Source organism: Musa acuminata, chromosome BXJ3-3 (assembly GCF_036884655.1).
Source record: "Musa acuminata AAA Group cultivar baxijiao chromosome BXJ3-3, Cavendish_Baxijiao_AAA, whole genome shotgun sequence".
Lineage (NCBI taxonomy): Eukaryota > Viridiplantae > Streptophyta > Magnoliopsida > Zingiberales > Musaceae > Musa > Musa acuminata.
The window spans coordinates 28,544,215-28,561,773 of record NC_088351.1 but is presented as its reverse complement, the minus strand read 5'-3'; positions in this window follow the sequence as shown (position 1 = coordinate 28,561,773).

The window sequence follows — 17,559 nt, the reverse complement described above, 5'->3', positions numbered from 1 at the left end:
TTCTTCATCATCTTTTTGCATGTTGTTATAAAACAATCTAACTAGTCTAGGATAAATGGGTTCGTTGATCTGCAAAATGGGAAGTAGATTTAGGTTTGCAAACCAATGGATAGTCTCTACATCTCTTAGTTCATTCAGATCTACGTATTTTCCCTTATTGATGCTTCTTAGTTCGAAGGAGAGAAATTTTTCAGCATGGTTTTTGGAATCAAAAAGAGTGAGATCAAACTCTTCTACTACTCTCCTCTTTCCCTTGTCCCTTGAGGATCTTCTAGATCCCATTACTACTGCTGTTTAGAGGGATGATGATGAGCTAAAGTAAATGAAGAACAAAACAGAATTTAAGAGCTTCTTAGAGAGTACCTTTGTGAGATCTTCAAGAGAAGGAAGGATTCTTGATGTTTTGCTCCGAAATAAGAGGTATTTGGAAGGCTTAGAGGAGTGAAATGGGAATGGAGGAGACTTGGAAGAGTAGAGGAGGAAATGGGGGTGAGTTGGGGTCGGTTCCTCAGCCGGCCCTAGCGTGATTTTAAAGAGCAGAGCTGCTGGCGGTTGCACCTCTGGCTGGAGCGGTACAACCTCTGGCAACCCGTGATGGCTGGAGGTGCAACCGCCAGCTGGAGAGGTGCCACCGCCTGCAGCAGGTGAGTACTTAGGATGATTTGATTTGGGAGCCTTTGCCTTGAGGAGAGTTTCAGAGCAATTGATGTTTGTTACATGATTTCGTATGAGTTTTTATTTAAGGAAGAAGCTCTTTGTAAGATAGATCTTTTAACGTGCATACGAATGTTTGTTTGGTGTCCCTTTTAAGATCATGACATGTTTAGTTTCTACAAGAATTAATTCGTAGATGAACAGGTTTTGAAGATCAGGGGGGTATGTGAATTTGGATATCATAAGTTTCTAATTGTATCGTATTTGTGATTTCATAGCTTCCACTTGTTACTTAAGCGTTGCGAGTTCCTTTTTGATTCTTGGTTTATGACCATTGAGAGTTAAGGAGCAGAACATTATTTCTTGCTCCGGCCTAGACTTTTAATGTTTTTATAGGAACGGATGATCTTTAGGAACCCATTTGCTTTTGGGTGCCTTATAAACAGATCTATATTTTCTATCATGTTGCATAGAGTTTATCATGGTTCCTTTAGGAACCCAAATTAATTTGTTTGGACTTATTTTCTTGAATGGACAACAATGTGTCTTGTGTCCAGATTTGCAACAAAAGTTGCACTTGGTTTGGTGTTGAACGTGTAAGATGGGGCCTTTTACAAAGGTAGTTGGATTTCGGTGAGGACTCCTCACAAATCCAATCCCACTTCTTTTGGGAGCATGACCCTTGTTTGTAAGGATCATGTTTAATGACTTGCTACCAACCTCGAATTTCTTCAAGGTGTCCTTAAGTAGCAAGTTTTCTTTTTGTATAGTTTCTAAATCATGACATTTGATACATGAATTTAAATTATCATGATGTTCGACTTTTAACTTATCAAACTCACAAGTAAGATTATCATGTACCTTTTTTAGCAACTTGTATTTTCTATTTATAACTTTGCATTCATCAAATAAATCATGGAAGGCATTTAATAATTCATCGAAAGATAAATCAGCATCTAATAAATCCGTTACCTCCTCTTCGATGGCCATAAATGCGTAATGAGCAACTTGCTCGGTGTTGGATTCTTCTTCCTCAGATGCGCTCGAATCATCCCATGTTGCTTGGAGCGCCTTCTTCTTTGTTGTTCTTTTCTTGACTTGGGGACAATCACTTTTGTAATGTCCCGGCTTTTTACATTCATAGCAGATCACTTGGTCCTTCTTAGGTTCAAGTTTATTTTTCACATCGTTTTTAAACTTGTTTCTTTTGAAGAATTTTTTAAACTTTCTTGTCAAAAGTGCCAAGTCATCATCACAGTCCTCATCACTTGAGTTTTCTCTCAAGTGGCATTCAGAAGTTTTAAGTGCCATATCCTTCCTGTTCTTTGGAAGGATGTCTTCTTGCTCTTCATGAGCTTTGCAAGTCATTTCGTAGGTCATTAATGACCCGATTAGTTCTTCAAGAGGGAAATTTCGCAGATCTTTTGCCTCTTGAATGGCGGTGACTTTAGGATCCCAACTCTTAGGAAGGGATCTTAGTATCTTATTAACAAGCTCAAAATCCGAAAAGCTCTTTCCGAGACCTTTTAAACCGTTGACGACATCCGTGAAACGGGTAAACATGTCGCCAATGGTTTCACTCGGTTTCATTCAAAAAAGTTCAAAAGAATGCAGCAACAGATTGATTTTTGACTCTTTCACTCTACTTGTGCCCTCGTGGGTCACTTCAAGTGTGTGCCAAATATCAAAAGCAGTTTCGCAAGTTGAAACACGATTAAATTCGTTTTTATCTAGTGCGCAAAATAAGGCATTCATAGCCTTTGCATTAAGAGCGAAAGCCTTCTTCTCCAAATCGTTCCAATCGATCATTGGAAGAGAAGATTTTGAAAATCCATTTTCAACAAGGTTCCATAGTTCAAAATCCATAGAAATAAGAAAGATCCTCATTCGGGTCTTCCAGTAAGTGTAGTCCGTTCCACTGAACATGGGTGGACGTGTAATCGAATGCCCCTATTGGTTTCCGGCGTATGCCATCTCTCTTGGGTTTTAATCCTTTAGAGAGTTAACCTCGCTCTGATACCAATTGTTAGGATCAAGAGCACTAAGAGGGGGGGGGGGTGAATTAGTGCAGCGGAAATCTTATAATAATTTAAAAACCAAAAGCTGCGTTTGTTCAAAAACTATTATGATGCAAAAGCAAATTCTCAGTTTGTATCTAAGTGCAGTTTGCGTCTAAGTGCAGATTGCGTTTAAGCGCAGTTTTGCGTCTAAGCGCAGTTTTGCGTCTAAGCGCAGTTTTGCGTCTAAACTCAGATTTACGTCTAAATGCAGATTTACGTCTAAACGCAGATTTACGTCTAAACGCAGTTTTACGTCTAAACGCAGTTTTACGTCTAAACGCAGTGTTACGTCTAAACGCAGATTTACGTCTAAACGCAGTTTTACGTCTAAACTCAGATTTACGTCTAAATGCAGATTTACGTCTAAACACAGATTTACGTCTAAACGCAGTTTTACGTCTAAACGCAGTTTTACGTCTAAACGCAGATTTACGTCTAAACGCAGTTTTATGTCTAAACGCAGATTTACGTCTAAACGCAGTTTTACGTCTAGACGCAGATTTACGTCTAAACTTTGAAACTCGTTTGTATACTCGCAGAAGGCAGTATGCAGTTGAAATCAAGACGTAAACGTGAACTGAAATCTGATGATTGAGCGAGGAAAGCCGATTTACGTCTGAATGCAGTTTTACGTCTAAATGTTGAAACTCGTTCGTAAAATCGTAGAGGATAGATTGCAGTTATTAATAGGATTAAAATGTAAGCGTAAACTGCAAGGAAGCTCGTTCGTAAAAGCGCGGAAAACAGTTCTGCAGAATCAAACGTAAACGTAAACTGTAATGTATGAAAATACGAAGTTACGTCTGAATGCAGATTTGGAAGAACAGCTCTTAGAACTTGTTCGTGAAAGCGCAGAGAGCAGTAGTGATGAGGGAGGTTTGCAGTAATGATAAAGTGCTCGAAAATAAACGCAAACCAGAGATTTAGAGTGGTTCGGTCAGCCTTGACCTACTCCACTTTTGGCTTCCTCCACCGATGAGGTTGCCGACGTCAACTAGGTGCCTTCCTTCAATGGGCGAAGGCCAAACTTCCCTCTTACAATTTCTCTCCTTTTGACAGGCTTAGGAGACAACCTTTACAGACCTTTCTCTCCTCACTTTACAATTGAAAACTTGAAGAACAGAAGGAGGAGACTTAAAGGCTTTACAACACTTTTGAGCTCTTTAGAATCACAGAAAAGATCACGATTTTGGTATAGGTCTGTATCTCTTCAGTGCTGAATGGGTGGGGTATTTATAGGCCCCAACCCAATTCAAAATTCGAGCTCAAAACGATCAAATCGATCAAATCCCAGAATTCTGGGATCAGGCGGTTGCACCTCTCGACTGGAGAGGTGGCACCGCCTGGCAGAGCTCGAAGACTGAGCTCTGCCGATTGCTTCTCTCTGCCAGAGCTCGAAGACTGAGCTCGATGGTTGCATCACCTGGCAGAGCTCGAAGACTGAGCTTGGTGGTTGCATCACCTGGCAAAGCTCGAAATCTGAGCTTGGTGGTTGCATCACCTGGCAGAGCTCGAAACTGAGCTCAGGCTGATGCACCTCTCTGCCAGAGCTCGAAGACTGAGCTTGGTGAATGCATCACCTGGCAAAGCTCGAGACTGAGCTCAGGCTGATGCACCACTCTGCCAGAGCTCGAAGACTGAGCTCTGTGGTTGCATCGCCTGGCAGAGCTCGGAACTTGAGCTCTGGCGGTGCAACCTCTTGGCTGGGGCGGTTGCACCTCCCAGCCTCGCAGCCCTGGCGGTTGCACCTCCTGGCTGGGGCGGTTGCACCTCCCAACCCCACAGCCCAGGCGGTTGCACCTCCTGGCTGGAGCGGTTGCACCTCCCAACCCCACAGCCCAGGCGGTTGCACCTCCTGGCTGGGGCGGTTGCACCTCCTGGTGCAATCAGGGTCCGAATGGTTCACTCCATTCGGCCCACTTTGAATCTTTTCAGGGCCCCAATTGCCCCAAGATTAAGCTAATGGGATCACCTCCCATTTTCATGCTTAATCATCATGCTAACTACGATTAACTCTAAGACAACTTCTGCAGCTTTGCTCCGATGCGTCAATCGCTTCTTCCGGCGAGTTTTCTGCCAACTTCCGTCGATCAACCGATAACCCTCGGTGATCCTTCTGCGGACATCCGGCATACTCCTGGACTTTGCGACGATCCACTTGGCGAGTTCCGACGAGCTTCGCTTGGCAAGCTTCTGGACTTCTCGGATCTGTTCTCTCTGAACCTCCGACGACCGTCCGAACTTCCGTCGAACTCTCGAACTCCCAACGTGATCATGATCTTGACTCCGGCGCAACTCCTGCTGCTTGTCTTACTCTCATCGTAGTTAATCCTGCACACTTATCTCAACACATAGATTAGATAACAAATGACAATTGACTTCATCATCAAAATCCGAGATTCAACATAGGAATGGTCCTAGAGGATAACTTGTGTGTGGACATTGTGCTTCAGTCCCTACCAGATTCTTTTTCACAGTTCATAATGAATTTTAATATAAACAAGCTTGAAGTAACTCTCCCAGAGCTTCTCAATATGTTGAGGGAGGCAGAGAGTACTATCAAGAAAGAGAAGCCAGTTCTCTACACTAGTGAGACCGAAAGGAAAAGGAAAGCAGAAAGGTCCCTTAAGAAGGGAAAGGGCAAGGTCAAACCAGGTAAAGCAAAGGTTGCTAAGAAAGACCCAGCAAAGGAAAAAGGCCAATGCTTCCATTGTGGTAAAGATGGGCACCGGAAGAGAAACTGCAAAGAGTACCTTGCAGAAAGGGCGAAACAAAAGCTTGATGAAGCTTCAGGTACATTCATGATCAGTCTCCATTTGTTAAGACTCTTATGATAACATATGGGTATTGGATACCGATAGTGCTTATCATATATGCAATTCGTTGTAGGTTCTGGCAAGGCCTAGGAGACTAGAGAGAGGCGAGATGGACCTCAAGATGGGTTATAGAGTAAAAGTTGTTGTAGTAGCTGTTGGCGAGGTCGCCCTACATCTGCCTAGTGGAGCTTTTATTGTATTAGATGCATGTTATTTTGTTCCTTCTATTATCAAAAACATTATCTCCATTTCATGTTTAACAGTTAGTGGATATAAATTTGTTTTTGAGAATAATGGTTGTTCGATATTATTAGATGATAAGATCATCATGAAAGGAACATTGCATAATGGTTTATTTATATTAGACACCACTCCACATATCATGAATGTAAATGTGTCCAAAAGGAAACGAGATGAGTTGAACAGTGCATACCTGTGGCATTGTAGGCTAGGTCACATCCATGAAAGAATGATTCAAAAGTTACTAAATGATGGATATCTAGATCCATTCGACTATGTGTTATATGCAACTTGTGAGCCTTGCATTCATGGAAAACTGACCAACTCTCCATTTAGTGGAACTGGAGAGAGAGCCACTGAGTTGTTGGAACTCATACATAGTGATGTATGTGGACCCATGTCAACTCATGCCATTGGAGGTTACTCCTACTTCATTACATTTACTGATGATTTCTCAAGGTATGGATATGTGTACTTAATGAAGTACAAGTCCGAGGCCTTTGAGAAATTCAGAGAGTATAAGAATGAGGTAGAGAACCAAACTGGAAAGAGTATCAAAACTCTTCGATCAGATCGAGGAGGTGCGTACTTAAGTACAGAGTTCACTCAGTTCCTCAAGGACCATGGGATATTATCCCAATGGACACCTCCTTATACACCTCAGCTCAATGGTGTCTTTGAAAGGAGAAATCGTACATTATTAGATATGGTACGATCCATGATGAGTTTCGCTGATCTACCCATCTCATTCTGGGGATATGCCCTAGAAGCTGCAGCTTACCTTCTGAATAGAGTTCCAACTAAGTCGGTAGTGTCTACACTATATGAGATATGGAAAGGGAAGAAGCCTGATCTTAAGGTTGTTAAGATTTAGGGCTGCCCTGCACATGTTAAAAGACACAACCCCGATAAGTTAGAATCAAGGATAGAGCGATGCAAATTTGTGGGATACCCCAAGGAAACTTGTGGGTATTATTTCTATCATCTCGAGGACCAAAAGGTCTTTGTAGCTAAGAGAGCAGTGTTCCTTGAGAAGGAACACATTCTTGGCGGAGATAGTGGGAGAATGATAGAATTGAGCGACGTTGGAGAACCAAGCTCAAGCACCACTCTACAGCCCGAGTCTATTCAGGTACCTAATACACAAGTTTCAACTTTACGCAGATCTGATAGAGTATCCCATCCTCCTGAGAGATATGTGAGACATATTAGAGGAGAGGATGTAGAGGATATTGATCCTTAGACCTACGAGGAGGCTATTATGAGTATAGACTCCGGGAAGTGGCAAGAAGCCATGAATTCTGAGATGGATTATATGTACTCCAATAAGTTTTAGAACCTAGTTGATGCGCCCGAAGGTATTGTACCCATCGGTTGCAAGTGGATCTTTAAGAAAAAGATCGGAGTAGATGGAAAGGTAGAGACCTATAAAGCAAGGCTAGTGGCTAAGGGGTATCGTCAAAGGCAAGGTGTTGACTATGACGAAACCTTCTCACCCGTAGCAATGTTAAAATCCATCAGAATTCTATTGGCTATTGCAGCACACTATGATTATGAGATCTGGCAGATGGATGTGAAAACCGTATTCCTCAATGGGAACCTCGAGGAGGAGGTGTATATGATGCAACCTGAGGGATACGTGTCCAAGAACTGCCCAGATAAGGTGTGTAGGTTGCTTAGATCCATTTATGGATTAAAGCAAGCTTCCCGAAGTTGGAACATAAGATTTGATGAGGCAATCAGATCTTATGACTTCGTTAAAAACGAAGATGAGCCTTGTGTATACAGAAAGGTAAGTGGGAGCGCTATCGCCTTTTTGGTGTTATATGTGGATGACATCCTGATCATTGGGAATGACGTAGGAATGCTATCCATAGTAAAGGCTTGGTTATCTAGACACTTCTCCATGAAGGACTTAGGGGAAGCATCCTATATTTTGGGGATTAGAATCTATAGAGATAGATCCAAGAGGATGCTTTGCTTGTCCCAGTCTAGGTACATAGAAACCATTGTCAAAAGGTTTGGCATGGAAAATTTCAAGAGAGGTCTCATACCGATGAGACATGGGATATCGCTTTCTACGAGTATGTCCCCAAAGACTCCAGAAGAAAGGGCGAACATGGATATGATACCTTATGCCTCAGCAATAGGGTCTATCATGTATGCCATGCTATATACTAGGCCTGATATAGCGTATGCTCTGAGTGTCACGAGCAGGTATCAGGCGGATCCTGGCTTGGAGCACTGGAAAGCAATAAAGTGTATCCTTAAGTACTTGAGAAGGACTAAGGATCTTTTATTAGTATATGGAGGTAATAGCCTTAAGGTTGAAGGCTACACTGACTCAAGTTTTCAGTCTGATGTCAATGATAGCAAGTCGAATTCAGGGCATGTGTACACCTTGAATGGAGGAGCAGTGTGCTGGAAGAGTTCCAAGCAAGATACCACTGTTGACTCGACCACAAAGGCGGAGTACATTGCTGCATCAGATGCAGTAAAGGAGGGAGTTTGGGTGAAGAAGTTCATCACAGATCTGGGAGTCGTGCCGGGTAGCGAAGAGCTGTTCTCCCTATATTGCGATAACAACGGGGCGATTGCTCAAGCAAAGGAACCTAGGTCTCATTAGAAATCTAAGCATGTTCTGAGGAGGTTCCACCTTATCAGAGAGATCGTGACCCGAGGAGATGTAGTAGTGGAAAGAGTTCCATCCGAAGATAACATTGCAGATCCACTAACAAAGCCGTTGTCTCAGATTTGTTTTGAGCGTCACAGGGATCAGACACATAGGTGATTGGCTTTAGGTCAAGTGGGAGATTGCTAGTCATAGGTGCCCAGCAAGCCAATCACGTGAGTGATGGCACGTGTGACTTAATATCGAATCTTTTTTCTTATAATATTTTGGCATATATCACTTTATAACTATTGCATAAATGCATACATATATTGTGATGTCCTTGGATTTGGGCAATGGGAATCGGATCGTGATGAGATCACGATAGTGAGATCGATTCACCTTTAAACACATATCCTAAATAATCCCAGTCATAGGTTACTCGAGAGGGATATCGTGATAACCGGATAGACTTGTGTGCTATATACACGTCCATATGATGGATGCAGCTGGTCTCATAATGCCTTATTGTCAGACAACGATTTCGTAGTCCTAGTGGTGTATCTGGTCCTTAGACTTGAGACACCAAGGATGTCATGTATGAGTGCTCCACTCTTTGATACCAGACTTATAGGTTTGGTTGTCCCAGATCTAGTACAACTGATCATTGGGAGTGGTAGTCGACCTTACGAGGGCTATTGAGTGTCGATAGAGGATCATCCACTCTCAGCGTCATGAGAGGAATATCCTATGTGTTCTTGCTCAGACAAATCCCTGGCCAGGGTCGTTCGGGTTGAGAGAGAAAGAGTTCTCCGGGAGAATCCGATTAGAGCGAGACTTGAGAAGAAACCGTATGGGTCTGACAACACCATGCTCGATATACGGTCTCTGGGATATTAGATGGATGAGGGACTATAGGTACACGGTAACTGAGGACAGACATGTCCAATGGATTGGATTCCCCTGTATCGTCTGGGGACTACGACATAGTGGCCTAGTACGTCCGTAGTTGATGAGTCGAGTGAATTATTACAGAGATAATAATTCACTAAGTTAGAAGGAGTTCTGACAGGTATGACTCACGTCCAGCTCGATATTGGGCCTAGAGGGTCACACACATATGGTAGGCATTGCGATGAATAGAGGTTCAGATATGAGATATCCGACAGAGCCCTTGTCTTATTGGATGCAGATCCAATACCCACTAGGGGAGGACCCATTAGGGTTTGACAGGGGACCTCTATAAATAGGAGGGATTCAAAGCCCCATAGGCTAGAGAGCTTTTGTTTGTCTTTTCCTATTCTCCTCTCCATCTCCACCTCTGAGTAGGCCTGGAGTTTTGAGGAGCGTCGTCGCAACCCTGCTGTGTGGATCACCGCTAGAGAGGAGGACACTTGACCTCCTTCACCCTCTCCTAAGGATCTGCAAGGAAACAGGGATATACGATCTCCCTAGGTAACATAATCTACTCTATACGCAGTTTCATGTTTCGCGGATTTTTGCGTACCAATCTTCGCACGACGACGAACATCTCTTTGGGAATCGGGAATTTTGTTTTCTTGTTCTTCCGCTGCGCATGTGTTGTCACCCCCAAGGATTTCCCAACAACTCTAACTATAAATATGGTTAAAATCAGTTTGCTAAATGAAGATGCTAAAAAAGAAAGAACAAGGAGAATATTTTTCTAGTGCACTTGTTATTGAATAATAAGAAATACGGGAAAAAAGTAATAATAGAAATCTAAATGGTTATAGAGGAAGATCTAGGTCTAGAAGAGATATTAAGTGTTTCCACTGTAACAGGCCAGGTCACATAAAGAAAGATGTTGGTTTCGGAAGCGAGAACAAAATAAAAAGAAGAAAAATAAGAAAGAGACCAATACAATTATTGTTGAATGTGATATCGTTATTGTTTGTGATGACAAATGTGTCAATCTTACAGCTAAGGAAGGTAACTAGGTAATTAACTTTTGTGCTTTATTTTATATTACTTCTTATAGTGATTTTTTCATATCTTACACTACGGGTGATTTTGACAATGTTAGAATGAGAAACAATTGTACATCTAAGATTATGGATATTAGAGATATTTACTTTGAGACCAGTACTGGGAACAAATTGATACTCAAAGATGTTAGACATATTTCATATATTCATCTTAACTTGGTATCTACAAGCAGACTTGATGATGTAAGATTTACACACCATTTTGGTGAAAGCAAATTGAAGCTCACTAAAGGTTTCTAATTATGGCGAGAGGGAAAAAGCTAAACTCTTTCTATGTCATGGAAGCTAAACTACACAAAGGAGAGATTAATGCGATTCAAAAGAGTGAAAACTTATAACTTTGGCATAAGAGGCTTAGTCATATCAGCAAGATAAGACTTCAAACTCTTGCTAGAAAGAAATTTTTATCGGAGTTGCAAGTTACATCTCTTAAATTTTATGATCATTAATTAGCTAAAAAAATATATAGAGTTGTCTTTAATACTTATCCGACATTTAAAGATCAAATATAATTAATTTGATTCACACTAATGTTTGTACTATACAAATTAGAACTCTTGGAGGTGATTTTTATTTTATTACTTTCATTGATGACTATTCTAGAAAAGTTTAGACTTTTACTTTTAAATCTAAAGATCAGGTACTCAATATTTTCAAAAAGTTTCACGTCAGTGTTGAAAGAGAAACTGACAGAAAACTAAAATGTGTTCGAGCAAATAATGGTGGCGGGTACATGGGTCATTTTGAGAATTATTGTAGGTTTCATGGTATTAGGCTTGAGAAAACAGTTCCTAAAACTCGTCTACAAAACAGTGTGACAAAAAGGATAAACAAAACAATTGAAGAAAGGATTAGGTGTATGCTTTCCCATGCCAAATTACCTAAGTCATTTTGAGGGGAGGCTATGAGAATTGAGAACTACAATTGATATGATAAATCTTTCTTCATAAGTTGTTCTGAAAAGTGATGTTCCAAATAGAGTATAGAGGGAAAAAGATATATCTTACGATCACTTGAGAGTCTTTGGGTGCAAAGCATTTGTTTATATTCTCAAAGATGAGAGGTTTGTAGGGAAATCTAGGGGTGACATCATATGTGCAGCGGAAGAATAGAAAACATAAATCTTTAAATTTTCCAATGATGTGTTCGTCGTCGTGCGAAGATGAATGTGCTAAATCCGCAAAACTAAAAACCACATGTGAGTTAGTTGTGTTGCCTAGGGAGATCGTATATCTCTAAATTCCTACATATTTATAAGAGAGAATAAAGAAGGTTAAGCATCATTCTCTTTAGCGGTGATCTACATAGCGATGCTATAATGACGCTCTTCAAATCGCTGCCCAAATCTCTACACCTACTATTTGTAAACGAGAAGAGGAGAGGAGAATAGAAGGTGGCCACCAAGAAAACCTCTAGCCTATGGGTGTTTAATTCCCTCCTATTTATAGGGACTCTCTATCAACTTAACCATACTGAATCTTGCCCTATTGGGTATTGAATCTCTATTCAACTACCTAAGCTTCTTATATTAATAGATCTCTATCCAATAATCTCTCATTGGTGAATATTGGACCTCATCCATATGATCCAATAATTCATGGGCTTATTGAATATCCAATAAGATTGGGGCTCCGACGGATATCTCATATTCGAACCTCTACTCATCGCAATGCCTACCCTATTATATGACCCTCTAGGCTCAATATCGATCTAGCCATGAGTCATACATATCATAACTTCTTCTAGCTCAATGAATTATTATTTTCATAATAATTCACTCGACTCATCAACTGCGGATGTACTAGGTCATTACGCTGCAGTCTTTAAACGATACTAGGGAATCCAATCCTTTGGACATATCTGTCCTAAGTTACCGTATACCTATAGTCCCTCATCCATCTAATATTCTAGAGATTGTATATCGGACATGGTACTATTAGACCCATACGGTTTCTACTCGAGTTTTGCTCTAAGCAGATTCTCTTGGAGAACTCTTTCTCTCTCAATCCGAATGACCTTAGCTAGGGATTTATCTAAGTAAGAATACATGAGATATTCCTCTCATGACACTGATAGTGGATGATCCTTTATTACACTTAATAGTCCTCGTAAGATTGGTTGTCACTCTTGATGACCAGTGTTGCTAGATCTGAAACTTCCAGGCCTATAAATCTTATATCAAAGAGTGGAGTACTCATACAGGACATTCTTGATGTCTCAAGTCTAAGGATTAGGTACATCATTTGGACAGTGTTGGGAAATCCTTGGGGGCGACATCACATGTGCAGCGGAAGAACAAGAAAATAAAATCCTCGATTCTCAAAGAGATATTCGTCGTCGTGCGAAGATTGGTACGCAAAAATCCGCGAAACATGAAACTGCATATAGAGTAGATTGTGTTACCTAGGGAGATCGTATATCCCTGTTTCCTTGCAGATCCTTAGGAAAGGGTGAAGGAGGTCAAGCGTCCTCCTCTCTAGCGGTGATCCACACAGTAGGGTTGCGACGACGCTCCTCAAAAATCCAGGCCTACTCAGAGGTGGAGATGGAGAGGAGAATAGGAAAAGGCAAACAAAAGCTCTCTAGCTTATGAGGCTTTGAATCCCTCCTATTTATAGAGGTCCCTTGTCAAACCCTAATGGGTCCTCCCCTAGTGGGTATTGGATCTGCATCCAATAAGACAATGGCTCCGTCGGATATCTCATATCCGAACCTCTATTCATCGCAATGCCTACCATATGTGTGTGACCCTCTAGGCCCAATATCGAGCTGACCGTGAGTCATATCTGTCAGAACTCATTCTAACTCAGTGAATTATGATCTCTGTAATAATTCACTCGACTCATCGACTACGGACGTACTAGGCCACTACGCCGTAGTCCCCAAATGATACAGGGGAATCCAATCCATTGGACATGTCTGTCCTTAGTTACCGTGTACCTATAGTCCCTCATCCATCTAATATCCCAGAGACTGTATATCGAGCATGGTGTTGTCAGACCCATACGGTTTCTTCTCGAGTCTCGCTCTAATCGGATTCTCCCGGAGAACTCTTTCTCTCTCAACCCGAATGACTCTGGCCAGGGATTTGTCTGAGCAAGAACACATGGGATATTCCTCTCATGACGCCGAGAGTGGATGATCCTCTATCGACACTCAATAGCCCTCGTAAGGTCAACTACCACTCCCAATGACCAGTTGTATTAGATTTGGGACAACCAAACCTATAAGTCTGGTATCAAAGAGTGGAGCACTCATACAGGACATCCTTGGTGTCTCAAGTCTAAGGACCAGATACACCACAAGGACTACAGAATCGCTATCTGACAATAAGGCATCATCAACCATCCAGCATTCCGTAAGCGGATCAATCAGTGAACTCATTCTCCAATGAGCACCTGTATTGTATCCCTAGTGTCCCTACACAAGCAGCTATGAGACCAGCTGCATCAATCATATGGACGAGTATACAACACTCAAGTCTGTCCGGTTATCACGATATCCCTCTCGATTAACCTATGACCGGGATTATTTAGGATATGTGTTTAAAGGTGAATCGATTTCACTATCGTGATCTCATCACGATCCGATTCTCATTGCACAAATCCAATGATATCACAATATATGTATGCATTTATGCAATAGTTATAAAGTGATATATGCCAAAATATAATAAGCAAAAAGATTCTATATTTAGTCACACGTGCCATCACTCACGTGATTGGCTTGCTAGGCATCTATGACTAGCAAGAGTCACCTCTCCCGTGGAGCTACAAATTGTCGCCACAAATGTTTCTCAACTTTCCGATAAAAAACTAAAAAGTAACAATTATTGTATTTCATCATCTATATTCATTTTCATAGCAATCAGTATGCTTGCAAGACTCTGAAACAGACTTATGTGCTCAACAATGTTACCATCATCTTTATACTTTAAATTGACAAGCATTTTAAGGAGAGAAATTCTATTTTTCATAATATTTTTTGCAAAGAGATTTTTTAACTTTTGTGAAATATACTCTAGTTTCTCAACTCTAGTTTCATTAGAAATATACTAATGCATATTCATCCATCTTTTCGTATAGGCAATAACTTTTTTATGTTGAACCTCGCATTTCTCATCTTCCATTGTAAAATGTTTTTCTTTAACTTTGATTGTGTTTATACAAATCTTTGTAATAGAGCAAATCTTTCATCATATGCCTCTGAGTGGAATAATTTGATGAGTTCAATTTAATCATACCATATGACTCCTCCATTTCAATTACACAAGAAAAAAACTAGCATCAAACAACGTGGCTCTAATATCATTTATTGGGAAAAACTATTATAGCAGAATAAATATTTTCCTTCTTTATGTATCAAAATAGATTCCTCATCAAAATACCAACTTGTTATCAAATGTAAATATTAATCAAAGTGGTATAAATAGTAGAACAATGAATTAATCATAAAGTGAGATACCAAATTTTTACGTGGAAAATCCAATGCGAAAAAACCACGGGACCGTAGTCCACTTTAAACTTCTACTATCACCAATAATGATAATAGATTTACAATAAGTTTCTCCAGAATAACTACATAATCACAATAATATCAAGAACACATATCTTGGCTCAATAATAACATATCATCATCATCACAGGTAAATTTAATGAAAAAAAAAATTTAGGTATCACTAATTGATACATATATATATATATATACATATATATATGTATACATATATATATATATATGTATATATATATATATGTATATGTATATATATATGTATATGTATATGTATATATATATATATATATATATGTATATGTATATGTATATATATATATATATATATATATATATGTATATGTATATATATATATATATGTATATGTATATATATATATATATATATATATATATATACATATACATGTATATATATATATACATATACATGTATATATATATATATATACATATATATATATATATACATATATATATATATATATATATATATATATATATATACATATACATGTATATATACATCATAAAACATATCTAATATTATTTGATTTCAATCTTGACATAATTTTTTTTTCGATATTATATATAATATATTATAGATTTTATGCTTACATAACTTTAGTAAATATAAAAATTATTTCCTGAAGAGAACGATAGGATTTAACTCATCAAGGAACAACTGTGTATATAAATGCACAAGGTGCTGTTGGGAGCAAATTTACTGCAATTTTGATTTAAGATTACTGGTCATTGATTAGTCTGTCTGAGTTTAAGTTTATTTCAGATACATTATTTCACATATCTGACATTCTTCATACGAACCACAGGTAATTGGGGGACTGCATATGGCTATGCAATTCCTGTGTTGCAGAGTGCTGCTGTCCGGATACTAAGCCAGCCATGTAGCTGATACTGGTTCAAATGGAACTGGAGCACATTTGAGAGCATTTATGCAAAGAACCATACCAAGATGGAGCTCAAAAAGCTCAATGATTAAGTTCTTGTGCATTGCAATCCTCGTTTACAGGTTATTAGCCAAAGTAGGGGTGCCCAATGTAGAACTGTTATATATGATGAAATAGATGTGAGTTCTGAATGGCCAACAGAATCTGAATCTTCATCACTTCTATTGGATGATTCATGGTTAGACAATCTACATATTGAATGCAGAGGTAGCTCATCAACTTATGATTAATTTAGAACAGAAGATGGCATTCAGGCAGAAGAAGGATCTGCAAACATTGTGTGTGTGAATAGAACAACTCACACAGTGTGTGGCCTACTTGCTAATAAGCTGATATCCCCTTAACTGTGTTGTATTCTTGTGTTTAAACAACATTTATGCCCAGAGAAGTGTTTCAAATACATAAAGATGTATATGCAGAGTTACATACACACAGATATAAATGTTATCGATTATGGATACTATACTTGTAAACCAAGTTTGTCGACCATCTTGATGCTGATCCATATCCTCTGATATCACAAACACAACAAGCATTGTAGGGAACACTCATTTTCCCTTATCTGTTATATATTTGGGATATTTCAAGCTGTTTTCTCACTCTGTTCTCTGAGAAGAAGCTGTTTACTCACTTTGAAGGATCGCCAAATTCTTTTTATTGATTAGCTATCTTTTTAATTAAGCAGTCCTGTTTCTCTACTCTGATCATTTCCAACATTTTTGTTGTGTAATAAATATGATTCTTTTTTCAAGAAAGAATACCGAAAGAGTAAGATTTCTTTTGAGATGTTAATATAGTTTCTGATTGTTATCCAACTTTGTTCTTTCGAATGCTTCATGAGACTTTGTATTAGGATTACTTTGCATGCATTGCCTGATTGCTATATGTAATCCCCTATGAGTGATGCTTTTTGTTCCCAATGAAACAGAGTATATTGTCTCTATCCTTTTATCGTTCTGTATTTTATAACGGTAACAGCTGCTGAATGCCACCGATCTAGTGATAGTCATTTATTACATTAATATTATCACATGTTCATAAGTTTTTGAGCTAATTATATATTATTCTTATAATTAACTATATTTATTATTTTGATTTATATATTTTAAAAAGTTACATTAAGATCTTTATACTTACACTTGTAAAAGTGAAACATTTAATCTCGTTTCTCCTCACATCATTATTCTACTAATGAAAATATCATAAAATTTATTATTAAATACATGTTAACTCTATCTTATTTCGGTTTATCACTGAGCACATGTATTATTTTCATCAGCAAAATCGATGACGTAAAGAGAAATGAAATTAAATATTTTACTTTTATAAGTATAGAGATCCCAATATAAATTTTAAAAATATAAGGATCAAAATATTAAAGATAACTAATTACATTATGTAATCTATAATTAACCCTGCTTTCATTCACTCATATATTTTAGGAAATATTTTTTGATTTTAACTATTCATATATTTGGAATTTAATAATGGTACTAGTTTTTCCCTCATCAGACTTGAGAGCATTCTTTTCATATATTATAATACACATTATATTATAAATATATTTCATATTAGATAAAATTATTGAGGATGAGCTCGTCTTGTTTCTTGGCCAACCCGGTCAAACCGGATTTAATCGGGTCGGATCGGACCCGATGGACTATTGATCCGGCTTGAAATCATCGA